This window comes from Phasianus colchicus, chromosome 5, assembly GCF_987193195.1.
Source record: "Phasianus colchicus chromosome 5, bPhaCol1.hap1.1, whole genome shotgun sequence".
Taxonomy (NCBI): Eukaryota; Metazoa; Chordata; class Aves; order Galliformes; family Phasianidae; genus Phasianus; species Phasianus colchicus.
The window spans coordinates 22719775-22734036 of NC_143440.1; the positions used below are offsets into that span (position 1 = coordinate 22719775).

At 47.2% G+C, this 14262-nt stretch overlaps 1 long non-coding RNA gene across 1 annotated transcript; it reads left to right on the forward strand.

Annotated features, from left to right (window-relative positions):
* The first annotated feature begins 404 nt into the window (after positions 1-404).
* On the forward strand, positions 405-11610 carry LOC149917799 (uncharacterized). The gene is made up of 3 exons (XR_016466830.1): positions 405-477; positions 1568-1641; positions 11191-11610. It is a non-coding gene; the product is annotated as an uncharacterized LOC149917799 (long non-coding RNA).
* The last annotated feature ends 2652 nt before the right edge of the window (positions 11611-14262 follow it).

The following is a 14262-nucleotide window of genomic DNA, read 5'->3' on the forward strand; positions in this document are numbered from 1 at the left end:
ACTGTGGTAGAGTTCCTCATGCCGACAGCTGTTTATGTAAAGTATGTATATGCTCTCCCTCTGTTTTATATACAAATTCATGTGGCATCCGTCCCAGGAAGCTCGTGAGAGAGGCTTGGCCCTGCAGGATGCTGGCTGCAGCACAGTAGGAATGGCTGTTGGGCCTCTCTAAAGACAGTGACTGTCCTGCTGTGATAGCCCCTACCTGAATGGTTTCTCCTCATTTGACTCTGGTTCTGCAGACGTACAATAACCCCATGGTGCCTTGGGAAGAGGCAGGAGTGGTAAGCCAGGCTTCAGAGCAGAGAGCAGGATGTAGAGCACACACACAGGTGTCCTCATCCCACCCTCAGCCCACCTGCTGCTACCTGCTTATAGGCTGAAGGGAAGGAAGGCTCTGTTACCACTAATTGACCATCTTGTCAACCTCTGCTCAGGGGGAGGTGTTTGCAGGCTCAGTAACAGCTGTAAGAGGGGGTAAGTCTTTGTGCCTCCAGGCTGGTGCCATGCTGCTTCCTCAAGTCCTGATTCTTCCTCTGTGTTAGGTCACTCTGGGGTACTGCAGCTGCCTAGGGGGGCTCTGGGAAACTGGAGGGTCCTATCATGGCCAGCACTGGGTGGGCTGTGGATGGTCTCACCCTGACTTTCACAACCTCAGAGGGTTCCAGGAGCCCTTGGCTTGGCTGGCAGAGTGGGACCAATCCTCCACGTGCTACTGCCATTGCTCCCAGGGGACAGTGGGTCCCCAGCCCACACAGCAGTGCGTGAGAGCAGAGCCGGCCCAGCGCCTGCTCAGCCTGAGTCTGAATGTCCTGCAGAGCAGCGTCCAGGCATCTGCTGCTGATTTTCAGCTGGAAATCTGCTCGTTTGTGGGCTGAAATGAGAACCAGATGGTAGTTGTTTGGGATTTAGTTTAGAAAAAAAGCCCATCTTCTGTAAAGCATTATTCTGTTTTGAGTTCCTGCTTCCTTTCCCATCTGTCTGAGGAACCGGGTCTGTAAATTTCCTCCTATCCATGTGTCCCCCCTCGCAGCATGGTGCCCAGCCCTGGGTCCCAGCATGGGCAGCACCAGGGCACATCCCACCCCGGGCCACTTTGCTTTGCTTTGTTCGCTGGCTGTGTTTGTTTTTGTCTGCTTATAGTTTGCCTCCTCCTGAGTTTTCTAGATGTGAACGAAAAGCAAACCACCACCAAAACACCATCTGGTTTCACATCACGACCGTGTGCTGCTCTGCAGCTGTGAGCTGGCACTGGCACCCCATGGCTGCCTTGGTGCCGCTCTGCTGTGCGGCACCCGCAGCCTCTGTGGAGATGGCGGCACAAGGCCAGCTCCCAGCAACCAGGCACAGTGTGGCCACGGCGTGCAGCAGCCTCCAGATGGGAATTTTTGCACCTTCCTGTTTGATTTCTTGAGAGTATCGATCTGTGTCTTCTTCAGTGAAGAGCCTTGGTTCTGCTCTCCGTTGCGCCAAAATAAGTCTGAATTTAGTTTGTTTTGGATGTGTGATTAACTTACACAGAAGGAAATACTGCTCTGTGTCCCCTCTTTTTTTTTTTTCTTTCTAGAAATGGCCTTTCTCTCTCCATCAGTTCTCAGCAGCTGCAAGAGGGATCTCATTGGATTTTTCACCTTTATTAAGGTAAACACGGTTTTATAAAGAAGATTCCACCTTCTCTAACAATAACTTTTAATAATGGAGAGAGCTACAGCACCAGAGTTTGCTCTGGTGCCCTTCAGCACTTTCAGCAGCCTTGGCCATTCTTCCTGGGTGCTTTTCATGTTCTTCAGAGCAGAGAGAACTTTATGATTATCTGTTCTGACAATGAATCTCACCTAATAATTTCTGCTTCAACATTTCTTGAGCTACAGTGTATCTTAAAAAAGACCGTAGAGACTTCAGTTGGAGAATTCAGATTATGGAAACTCTGTGACATCCCTAGGTAAACTGTCCTAAAGGTGAACAGTTTTGTCAAACAGTACACCCTGCATTTCATCTGAATTTGCCTAGCTTCTGTTTCCAGTCACCACAACAAATTATATTTCTGTTGTGTTCTCTCTCTCTGCCTGATTAAAGATCCCTAATATTAATCATTTATTCTTGCACTGATAATTACTGACAGGGCTCGAGACATCTTCTGACCTTCTGCTGGATAAACTCAGATTGACCTTTCTAAGTTTTTTTGCTAGAAATATGTTTTCCAGATGCTGAATCTTTCTTGCAGTTCTCTTCTGAACCCGTTACAACTTGTGTTGTTAAGGGGCTGTATTTATCTGACTGTGTGCCATGAAGTACCCTGAAGCAGAGTCAGGTTCACAATCAGCCCTCCCAGAGCTGTTTCACAAGATTTTGTCATCTGTGGTGCACCTATAGCCATTACCATCCTTTGCTACTATGTGAATGAGCCCTGTTTGGATTTTGGTGTATGAACAGCCTTGCTGCAGAAATGAATTTGTTGTGCTGGACAGGTTTGTACAGCTGAGCATGCTCCTTGTCTTTCCAAGCCCACCCATTTTGTACTGCTCTCAAATGACACCTCTTTCCTGTGAGCAATACTGATTTTGCAGAATGCTGTTGTTACATGAGAGTAACAAGTGAGGCTGTAGAATGCTTCTTGAGGTAAACATGTTGATATAATGATCCTCACTTACATAGACTAGTGGTCTCATCAAATATGGGATCGTGTGTTTTAACAAGGCCTGCTTCCCATTGAAAATCATGTAGACTTCCTGGAGAGAAGGGAGAACCTCTGTCTCCAGAGATCTCAGAGCTAAACTGGATAAATCCCTGAGCAGACAGATCTAATCAGCCCTGTTTGGGAAGGAGCTTGGACAAGCTGACTTCCAGAGGTCTCTTCCAACCCAAATTATTCTGTAATTATGCGGATAACTATCTTGCTATTTTTAATGCTTGTCACTGTCCTTTATATTCACCTTCCTACATCTCACCCTACTCCAATGACAGGTTAACCGAGTCAACTCTGCAAATGTGGATGTTTTATATACCCGCATCTGCTTAAAGAACTCCATGAGTAAAAGAGAAAGCAGTTTGTTATCAGATGACCCTGCTCTTGCCAAGTACAAACCCAAAGAAAAATATTTCTTTCTCCTGCCAGTGAGGGCTGGCAGCTCTGCCAAAGGTACCTGCTGTGAGATGATGGGTTCACTGGGGGATGCAGCTGGTGCTGGGAACTACAGATATTTGCCAGGGTATTCTGTAATAGTCTGGCAAAGAGAAGGTGACCCAAGCCTGTGGTTGGCTCCTGCAGGTCTCAGGAGTGGGGCTGCAGGGCTGGCAGTTTCCAGGAGAGGTCACTCCTGTGCCCGGCTGTCCTGGCCTCTGAGGTGGTGGGGAACAGGAGAGCTGACTCTGGGCACTAGATCTTCCTACCTTTGATTTCTTCAGCTTGACCACTGCTCCCTTCCTAAATACCCATCTTTATGCTCCTGTTTTATTCCAATGCTTAACGGTAACTTGCGATCAAGTACCAAAATTTAGTTTTAGTTAGCCTAATTTAGTTTAGTTAGAGTCTAATTTAGTTTGGAAGGGATTATTGAGGATCACCTGGTCCTCCCCTACATTCAAAGCAGGACAGACTTCAAAGTTACGTTGTGTTGTCTGACCCTGTATCCAGAGGATCACCCAAAGAGTGATCCCACAACCTCTCCAGGTGCCTGTTGCACTGCTTGGCCACCCCCATCTGTTGTCTTTTGGCTTAATACCCAGGGGAAATTCCCTTGGTGCATGTTGCAACAATTACATCACATCCTGCTGTTGAATCTCTTATTGAGATCTACCTTATTCTAGTCCAATGTTTCTCTTCCATTTCCTCCATTCATCTTGCTGCCATTCCTAAAGTCCTCAAATTAGCAGGATCCAAGCATGCAATCACTGAAATGAAGGGAGACTGGGGTGCACTGCAGCACTGTGAGCATGCTTCTGTTTGTGCTACATGCTGGGGAATGTGCGGTGGAGCTGGAGGTGAGAAGCCCAACAGAGGCAGGAGGCCACTGCTCCCCGTGCTTTCCCTGTGGTAATGACCTTGGGGGCCATGTAGGCGTGATGGGCATCAGTGGGTTTCACTTTCAGCAGCTGCTGCAGGAGCTGGAACCCAGCATCTCTCCAAGTGGTCTCTGGGGGTGAGGGGTAGGACCATACAGCCAGGACAGTGTTCGTGCAACCCTTCGGCCACCTCTGCGTGACCACTGTGTCTTTGACTGCTATCCCTGCTTGTTTTGCTTGCTGTGTTGTTTTGCATCTGCGAGGTTGAGTGGGTGGATTGGAGGTTTCTGTACTCTCTGTTCTTTTAGAGGCGTAGCTTAGTCTGTGCATTTAAATGCAGGTTGTGTCTCACAAAAGGGACGTTATTTTGAATGAATGGCATCATCTATCTCAATATCTGGTTCAGCTTTTACACCAGAAAAAAAATCTGATGAGATACAAGCTGACATCTCATTTTCTTCATCTGGTTAGAGGAAGTCACGATGTTTTTTCAGTGAAATCTTTATTCTAAGATCTGAAAAAGTATAAACAAATAGAAACTTCCTCTGCTTTCCTTTTGTCAGGCTGTCAAAATGTTCCAGGCCACCCCGGTTTATGGTTTTCGCTTGTTATTCCTTCTTTCAGATGACAACAGAGAGATGAGTTGACAGCCACTGGTGTCAGGGGCAGGGAATTGCTCCAGGGAGAGAAGCTCTCAGCTTTAAAGAGAGCTTTGCTGTGGCTGTGGTAAGGCTGGGTCAGTGACCTGGCTGCAGAGATGGTGACTTTTTTCCAAGGATATTCCTGTTGCTGAAAGAAACAAAGTGACTGCAATAACTGCTCTCTGGGACTGTTGTTTGGGGCTGGGAAGGTGCGCATGAGTTTCATCCAAGGGATGTAGGCTATGCTCAACCCTGGATATACAAGCATGTTCTGACTTTTTCATGAAGTCAGTCTCCTGCCGACAAGTACAAAAAATATGTAGCTTTCCAGGTACAGAAATGTGGGTCTAAACCTTTCTTTTGCTCACATTTACACTTTCCATTTCAGCCCCTTCTACTCACTCTTCAGTTTCTGCCTTTTGGAGCCAATTAGCAGGAGATGGAGAGGACTTAACAGAGGTGTAACCAGGCCATGTGCTTCAAACAACCATGGGTTGAGGTGAAAGAAAGGATCCTGGGGGGGGGGAGAGGGGCTATGAGAGGACATGGCATCACTGTGAGTCATATGGGGGTGCAGGTGAATTTCACAGGCTACAGTCCTTCCACACGTGCAGGCACTTCCCGTTGCAGGCTCAGCCTGCTGCAGGCACCGTGTGCGTCAGCCTGTTCTTGTTGTGACACTGCTCATGTATTTCCTCCTCTCACCCATCGCCTTTCTGAGTGGAAGCTAAGATAATGACAGGACTCCTCGTTCTTTGTCACAGAAATCGGGTATAATTGCTCCATTTCAGCTGCTTTCAGAAGTGCAGCGAGGGAACAGGCTGGATTCTTTCTTAAGGCATCAGTCATCTGAAGCATTTGGTAGATGGCACATCAGGGCTGGGAAATGACTCAACTGTCTTTGTTAAAAGCAGTCTTTGGACTCTAGGAGTGAAATCAGAGGGGGAGAGCTGGGGCGGTGGAGAGAGGCTTCAGCAGCAGATGCTCCATTCTGCTCTGCTCTGGTAGAAAGAGCACAGCCCTCACCAGAATTGCCTCCCCAAGGCCAAAAAGACATTCCTCAGCCCAACCTCGCTTCAAGGGCTGGGGTGTCCACATGGGGAGAGCCAGCTCCGTGGGTGGCCCCGGGTGCAGCTTCCTGTGTGTGGCTGTGTCGTTCTGCCTTTGAGCTGGGTGAGCCCTTGTTTCCTTGGAGAGGAGTGTAGCAGGGAGCACTGAGACACCCATGTAGGTCCCCAGTATCTCTTGTGTTCAGTGCGGTGCTGAGCTCCCAGCAGAAGGAGCCAACCTGCACACCACCAACTGAGGCTGAGATGGGCTCTCAGTGGAGGAAAGCGTGCTGAAAACTGTGATCCTGCAAGGTCCAGCTGAACAGGCTCCTTGTCCTCAGCCGACACTACACGCCTGCCTTTGGCACGGGAATTGGGGTGACCTTCAGGTGAGGGCCAGGAGCTTCTCACTCCTTGTGCTGATCTGTCTGGTTTTGGTGAGTGCAGCCTTGCACTGTCACAATGCTGGGAACGTTGAGCCTGAGATCACCCAACCAACAGCCCTTTCTCTTCCTGGCAGGGCTTGGAGAAACCTCCTTGAGTTGGTCTTGTCTGTTTGTGAGTCTTTGCGGGTCTTATGTGACAAGCTGCCGATGGCAAAACAGGCTGCTTTGAGGTGGGCGTAGCAGGGATTGGCTTTTGTTTGTTTTTCCTGCTGCCAAGGCTTTGCTTATCTAACCTCCATTTCAGCCCTGTTCTGCGTGGAAATATTTCTATTTATGCAGCTGGGATGGAGGCCCTTTCTCCCTTAACTCTTGTAAGTTTGAACTTGTAGAAGAGAAAATATCTCATGGCAGTTTTCTTCCTGCTGCGGAATTAAGCACAGTGCCTCAAATGGGCTGCACCAGTGTGTGCAGGTGGAGCTTGCTATCCCATCGGGTTGTGATGCTGTGATGATGGTTTTTAGGCCACTGCAACCAGACTGGGGCTGTCTGTGAGGGATCATAGAGCAGGTTGTGCTCATCGGTGCTCTCACACCATCTGAAGATGTAGCCGTGCATCTGGGAGGCCTCACCGTGCTGTCCTGCCTTTCCCTGGCTCCCAACATCCCTGGCTGCCAGCAATGACTGTTGTGACATTGGAGACCTGACTGTCTTTGCCCACTGATGTGACCCTTCTGAGTGCTGAAAACAGGGTGCCTATTTTTAATAAGCGATAATAGAATTCAGTCATTGCTCAGGACCTTCTGCCTCCTAGGACACTTTATGCAGCTGAGAGCTCAATGGCCTTCATGCTGTGGCTGTACCAAGTACTCTGTGTTCCTAGATGATACTGCAATAGGATAGAGAAATGAGACTTCTTACGCACTGCCTCCTTTCATAGCCTCATTGTGCTGGGTTGTGTTTTTGTTTAAATGCTCCAGCCTCTGGACTATGCTTTGCTCAGCATAATACATTCAACACAATAAGTTGTTAGCTGTTCTTTGAAATGTATCTGTCTGTCTTAGCTGTCCTGTGCTTTTATGGACTATTCAGGTATCTTTTTCAAAGCAAAGTTGTCCTCTGTATGCCCTCTCTGAAAGCTCCTACCTACACTGGGTCACAACTCCACAGTCATCATGCAGAGCTGGCTGATGCCATCTATTCACTGTGGCCCAGTGTGTTTCTAACGCTGTCACAAATTGGTGAAGGAAGCACGTGTGTATGATTTGCTACAGCTGATGCTACTGGTGACAGAATTAGACTGTCCATCTGCATACTCAAAGAATCTGCATTGACAGTGTCCTAATGACAGTCTTTGCGTTGTCTGTTTGGAGAATAATTGTAATTTCTGGAGCAAGAAGATCTGAATAGAGCTTGTTAAGAATGCATCATCTTTGCTGAAACAGTTAGAAAACGTGTATGTTGTAAAGCAGAAATGTTTCGTGGAAACATACGTGGTTTGACTAATCTTAATCATCAGTATTCTGCTGCTGAACAACTCACTTGTACCATATATGTGATCTATGTGCTGCACAGAAACATAGCTTCCAGGGTTTGCTCCTCAGTTACTGCCCTGTGATCCTGGCATTTTCTGGCTGGCTAAGATAGAACTCTTCTTGGTCCAAGGAAGCTGGAAGCTTGGCTCTTCAAGAACATTGATGAGCCTCTTTGGTTTTGTTGCTGCTCACTCCCAAATCAATTTGCTGTCTTTATTTGCACTAAGCAGCAGTGATACCGGGGGAAAAAAAACAACTGGCAATTTTCTTTAACAGCTACTGATGGCTGGGGCTACCTTTTATATTTTGTAAATACCACACATCAGCGTTTTTAAAATTAAATTTCACAGAACTTACGTTTGATAGGAAACTTGCAAATCTTTTCTTACGCCTGTTTGAAATTGCGTTTCAAGCAATTCTAAATTTCTACAGAAGGGAATCCTGAGATCAAACACCTATCCCCTTGGAATTGAGATTTTGAGTGGATGTGACTGGAGGGGACAACCACTATCACAGAATGGCCAGGGTTGGAAGGGACCTCAAGGATCATGAAACTCCAACCCCCCTGCCACATGCAGGGCCACCAACCTCCCCATTTAATGCTAGACCAGGCTGCTCAGGGCCCCATCCAATCTGGCCTTGAACACCTCCAGGGACGGGCATCCACAATCTCTCTGGGCAGCCTGTTACAGTACCTCACCACTCTCTGTAAAGAACTTCCCCCTGATATCCAACCTAAATCTCCCTCAACTTAAAAACCATTTCCCCTCGTCCTGCAGTTATCTACCTTTTCAAAGAGTTGATTCCCCTCCCCTCTGTAGGCTCCCTTTAGGTATTGAAAGGCTGCAATGATGTCACCCCACAGCCTTCTTTTTTCCAGGCTGAACGAGCCCAGCTCCCTCAGCCTGTCTTCATCTTCGTGGCCCTCCTCTGGACTCTCTCCAACAGCTCCCTGTCTTTTTTTGTACTGAGGGCTCCACACTTGGATGCAGTATTCCAGATGGGGCCACACGAGCAGAGTAGAGGGGAACAATCATCTCCCTGTCCCTAATGACCACCCCTCTTTTGATGGAGCCCAGGATACCGTTTGCCTACTGAGCCACAAGGGCACACTGCTGGCTCATGTTAAGCTTTTCATCTATCAAGACCCCCAGGTCCTTCTCCACAGGGCTGCTCTCAAGGACTGTGCCTACCAGTCTGTATGCTCCTAGATAGCAGTGTCTGTTATTGCAGCATAAATGACAGCGCACTCTGAGCTTTGCTTGCACACAGGCTTTGGAGGCTGGTCCAGTGGAGAATAGGTTTGGCTGTTTCTAGAACTCTGTGTAAAGATAAAATAATAGCTCCTCAGAGCCTGTGAAATCATTTTCTCTGTTCTGTCTCTACAGAACAAACCTGAAGTTCAACAGCAAGAAATGTTAGTGCTTTCTTGTGCAGGAGATGTTACTCTCATGGGAACTTAGTCACAGGTATGTTTAAAGTTTGGAAAAAAACAACACCTACAAGAACCCAAATCTTTTGAGGATTTTGAGTATTGCCTTCAGAGACCCAATGTCACAAGTTTACACATTTTTACCCTATTACAGTCTAGAATAAAATCTGAAATATTACATCTCTAAAGCCATGACATGCATACCACATCCATTTCCAAGTGTCTTTATGAGGTATTGAAATTACACAGCTGTGAGATGCTTAGTTTCTCCGTGCGGCAGTTTTGTTGTAAACAGAGAGATATCTTGGAGAGGTGAGTTCCAAGAACTGCAATTGCACAAGAGAAAAGCAAAACTCACCCACAGCTCTTAATATTTACCTTCTAGATTAAAGTGTGGGTCACGCTAGGAGGAGAGTGCTAAGGATTGAAGACCTGGCCTGGGGACAGACCAGCTGGGCTCATGACAGCTGCTCTGCTGCTGGCTTTGTGTGCTGGTCAGGTGGTTGGTGTTAGTTTGGAAGTACAACAGATCCACCTGTTTTCCTGCAGAGCCAAGGCAGGGATCCAGCTTTATCTGGAGCTGTGCAAGAACTTGCAAGCTGGTTGGTCAAGGCTGGGAATGGTGTGTTCTGCATTGCCCATCCTGCTGCTTTCCTCTGGGTTTGGCACACTGGGGTGCTGTGGGGTTTGCTGACAGAGGTGAAACGCTCAAATTTCTCTCCTTCATCTGCTGCCATTATGGGTGGCTTTGTTTCTTGCTAGCTCAGTTATTTGAATCTCTAATTTATCTCGGAGAGGTTTGTTTTTGCTTTCGTGCGCTGACAGCATGCTGATGCTTGTCACTTGACTTGGCTGCGTAGCACTTCCCATGACCCTGGTAAGATATTTTGGAAAAATATTAAAACAAGTACAAACTGACCCGGGAGGAGAGCGCGTTCGGTAAGCGTGTGTTGCAAGCATTTACGTCAAGGAAGCTAGAAAGCAGCACTGAGCTCCTCTCCCCAAAAACCTTGGCGTGAGGTAATTTTCTGAGGTGCTGGCTGCTGGTACAAAAGGACCTTGATGCTGTTTCTGCAGGATGCAGTTGGCCTTTCCTCTCGGGTTTGCAGCACCCTTGCTGATCCCTCATAGCAGCAGAATGGAGGAGGCTTTGCTGCTGCCTTTGGGAGCGCTGTGCATCTGCCTGCTACCACAGCTCTGCCACACATTCCGTTTGCTGTATTCAAGAGTTGCCTGACAAATGAGAAATATGCACGTCTTCCTTTTTTTTTGTTTTTTTTTTCTTTATCTTAGCAGATTTCTTTTTCTTTTGAGTAGCATCCATTTGCCAAAAATTGCAGCATCCATTTGCTCGAAGATGTTGATTAGTTTTGGTGAAAATAATTTAGTTTAGATAAAAACACTGTCTTAACCATCTGTGGTGTGAGGTGCATACTGATTGATTTTTGGTGTTTCTGTAACAAAATGTTCCAGATTTCGTCTGAGACCCTAAGAGAAACTGTTTACTTGTCACTGTAGGGTTACCATCTGCTCCCTAGGCAGAAGAAGCCTCTGGTGCATGAGAGCCATGCCCAAGCCTCCCTCTGAGAGAGCTGACATCTGGGTGCTTCGACCACCTGGTGCCATATTCTGCTGTCTCTGTTGGGTTTTGTTATAGAAGTGGTGGAATGACTCCAAAATATGTGACTGAAAAGCACATTCTCCATTTTGATGAGGGAATCTCCAACTAGAAGGGTAATGAGAGATGCAAGCAGATAAAATTGCACGTTCTGGCTCACATACATCAGATTTGGAACTCTGTATCTGTAGTGAGCAACCAGCTCAGTGTATCAGTGAACATCTGCTGAAGGGGCCCTTTGCTCAGCCCAACAGCACTCCCTGGGTCTGGGTAGATGAGGCTTTTGAGGCAGGCCTTGCAGCACCTCCTTTTCTGCAGCCCTGAGGACTGTGTCTGTTCCCCAGACTGGAGAAACTCCAGCCATTTCTTCTCATTCCTCTGGCAGAAAATGCCCCCCAGAAGGGAAACTACTTGTTTCCCACCTAATCAACCACTCCACTTCATCTGAAGCCAAATGTTTTCAATCTGTTGTAAATATCAAAATACGTCAATCTCAGAGGGATTCACAACATTTGCATTTTTTTTTTCAGTTCCACAAGGGAACAAAATGAATTAATCATCTCCTGGGCCCACCCCCTCTCTTGCTGCAGCCACGAAGGAAGAGCATCACAGCACTGCCTCTGTCAAAGCCCTTCCTCTGGAGTATGACTGCAGCCTCAGCTTCCAGGGCAGCCTTGGGAAGGCTGGCAGGGGGATGCATGGCACTGCTGAAAGAGCACAAGGAAGGCCATGGTGAAGGTCTGCCCTTGGTTGCTCTCCTCCTCCCACGGCTGCTGCCCTTGGCTCTTCTTGTCCTGTGGCTGTGATGAGCGAGTTAGAGGGATGCTCTCACCTCTGCTGTGAATGTCAAACCTGTGTTTTAGTCATCCATCCTTCCTCCCCTCATCTGCTATTCAGCCCATGACAAAGCTCTTCTCAGGATGGGTAGATGAGGAAGGAGGAACAAACTGTCCTCTGACAAGCGAGGCACGTAAAGCTGTGACTGCAGCTAATAAGTGCATGAAAGACGTAATTTCTCTGCCAGCATACAGTCCCCGTGCAGGGACAATGCCTCTGCAAAGCCTGCTGGCAGACACTCCAGCCAGAGACAGCTGCACAGAACATCCTTATGGGGTGTGGAGAGGAGGGAATGACACGTCTCTGCTCTGCAATTAGGGCTCTCATTTTGTCATTTCTCTTCCCTCTTTGTGGAAGCTGGCACAGTGCTTTGCTTGTTCCCATCTCCCACCCCCACAGTAGGGCTGCACAGTGTGTGACAGCCTCTCTGCAGGGCTGGGGGACCCACCACCCTGCCTGCTGTCTTGTGATATGCGTCCCATTTGCCCAAACGCTGCTTCTGGGATGCCTGTACTTTCAGGCTTGTGCCAAGACTTCCTTGTCTTTGTTTGCTCTGTGGTCTCAGCAGGGCTGCCCAACCCTTCCCCCATTCATTATTTAATGATTTAATTTTATTTCATTGATGATACTCTCCTCTGACCTGTGTGATTTAATGTATTCTGCTGGAGGCCCTATACTGTAACCTGTCTTTCCCAGGTCTCTTCCTTTTCAACCTCTTGCTATCTGGGTTCTCCAAAGCCCCAAATTTTGAACATATGGGGTTTGCACTGCTCTGCAGTGGCTTTGCGTGCAGGCTTCTGGATGTGCCTGAGCTGGTATGATGCACAGCTCAGCAGATTTCACAGGGATTAAAACCCTGCAAAGAAATCACATCGTACAAACTTTCCTATCCCATCACATGGACATGCTGCAGGTTTTCTCTGTGCTTCCGTGAGATGCTGTAGCACATCATCTCTCTTAAAGCATTCACACGCAAAGATCATCTGAAGGCAGTGCTGCACTGCTCGTGTCCTAACCAAGGAGTCACTGAGCTGAGTCAGTCAGTAGCACAGTCTGACATGCTTCCATCTGAACTTTTAGGGCCCAATTGTTGTTTACACTGAGTGGTTTCTTCCTGTACGCTGAAATCAGCAGGATTACTTGTATTGTTTGGTTAGAAGATCTTAAAAAACACCACCACAGGTTATGGCAGGTCAGGATACAATTAGAGGATTGAAGTGCAGGAAGAAGTGCTGGGCATGCAAACAGAACTGGTGATGAAAGATGCCTTCACACAACCTGTCCGTGGTCATGTGTGCTTCCACGTTATTAGAGCCCTGGAGCAGGCCAGTGACCCCAGGCTGGAGTGGGACACAGGCTGTGCAAGAGAGAGGGCATCCACTGGGCACCTCTTCCTAGGGAATGGGAGAACACACAGGTTTTGGAGAGCAGGAAGCTGGATACAGTTCTGGTCTTACATTTTCTTTCCCATAATGAAATTATGGGAATTACTGCATTAATAGTTTTTCTTTGGTTCCTTTTTTTTTTTTTTTTTTTTTTTTACTCCTTTCTTTCTAGGTAAGTTCTTTCCATGTGTATAAAAAATTCTTCTGCCGTATTTGCAGGCTTACCAGCACACTTGCTTTGTCTCTCAGCCAAGCAGCAGGAACAACTCAGCTCTGACAGCTCGGATCTCTCTTGTGTGGGTTTTTTCCTTTTCCCTGAATTCCCACTTCAGCAACATCTTCCTGGTGATGTGCTGCCCATTACTGAGCAACATCCCAGAGGACATCATCCACAAACTTCAGCCAGAAGGACTACCCCCTCTCTTCATCAGGACATGGTGTATTTTGTCAGAGTAGCACTCTTCCCCATGCTGACGTAGATCTGACATTTTTGGGGAGTAGCTGAGGAAAGCTTTAACCTGGCCAGATCTAGGGCAAGGACCCCTGGGGACAGCAGACTGGGTCCCAGACCTCTGATGCACTTGTGCCTGAGCAGTGGCAAGGCAAGTTGGCTACTGTGCTCCCTTGCGAGCTCTGTCCTACTTCTCCTTCCTTTCTCCCTTTTCTCTATTCATTTTCTCACGGAAAAAAAACAGTTCAGTCCCTCTTTTCTAGAGTCAGTAATTTTTTTTTAATTTTTTTTTTTTTTTTAATTCAGCTCAATCTTCCCACGCTGCAGAGATTTTTTCCCATGTTGGCTGGGATGTCACTTTCTATACAGAGGCATTTATTTTCCTGTAACTTCTGAAACTGTGGGTGAAAACTATAGCACTATATTTTGAGCAATATTTGGAGAGCATTGCAAATGATTATGAATTTTCAGAGCAATTAGATAATACAGTAGGTCAAGTATATGCCTGTCCCACTTTTTCATTTTTCACTTCTCTTATGTCCTATTTTTGTTGTTTTGAGTCTTCACAATAACCAGTCCTTTAAGCTTAAGTACAAATCCCTTTAAAACTGCTGTACTTCGAAGATCTAGAGTAGCTTCTGCCATTGCAAGCTCTAGCTTTGCCCAACTACATAGCATGTGTGAATATTCTCTGGAAGCCTGTGTATTATTTCCAGAAGAAATTGTTGAGCTTAAAGCCAGCACCTCAGATAGCACAAGTTCTGTTGCTAAACTGAGGTCCACATGCATAAGCATTGCCTGTGCACATCTCTGCTGCTTGAGAGCATGAATCTATGCATGCTGTGAGGCAGAAGAACATCTGGGTGATGTCCAAAGCAGAGGAAAGGGGAAGGAGAACAGAAATGAGACAGGAGAGGCTGGGCCACGGA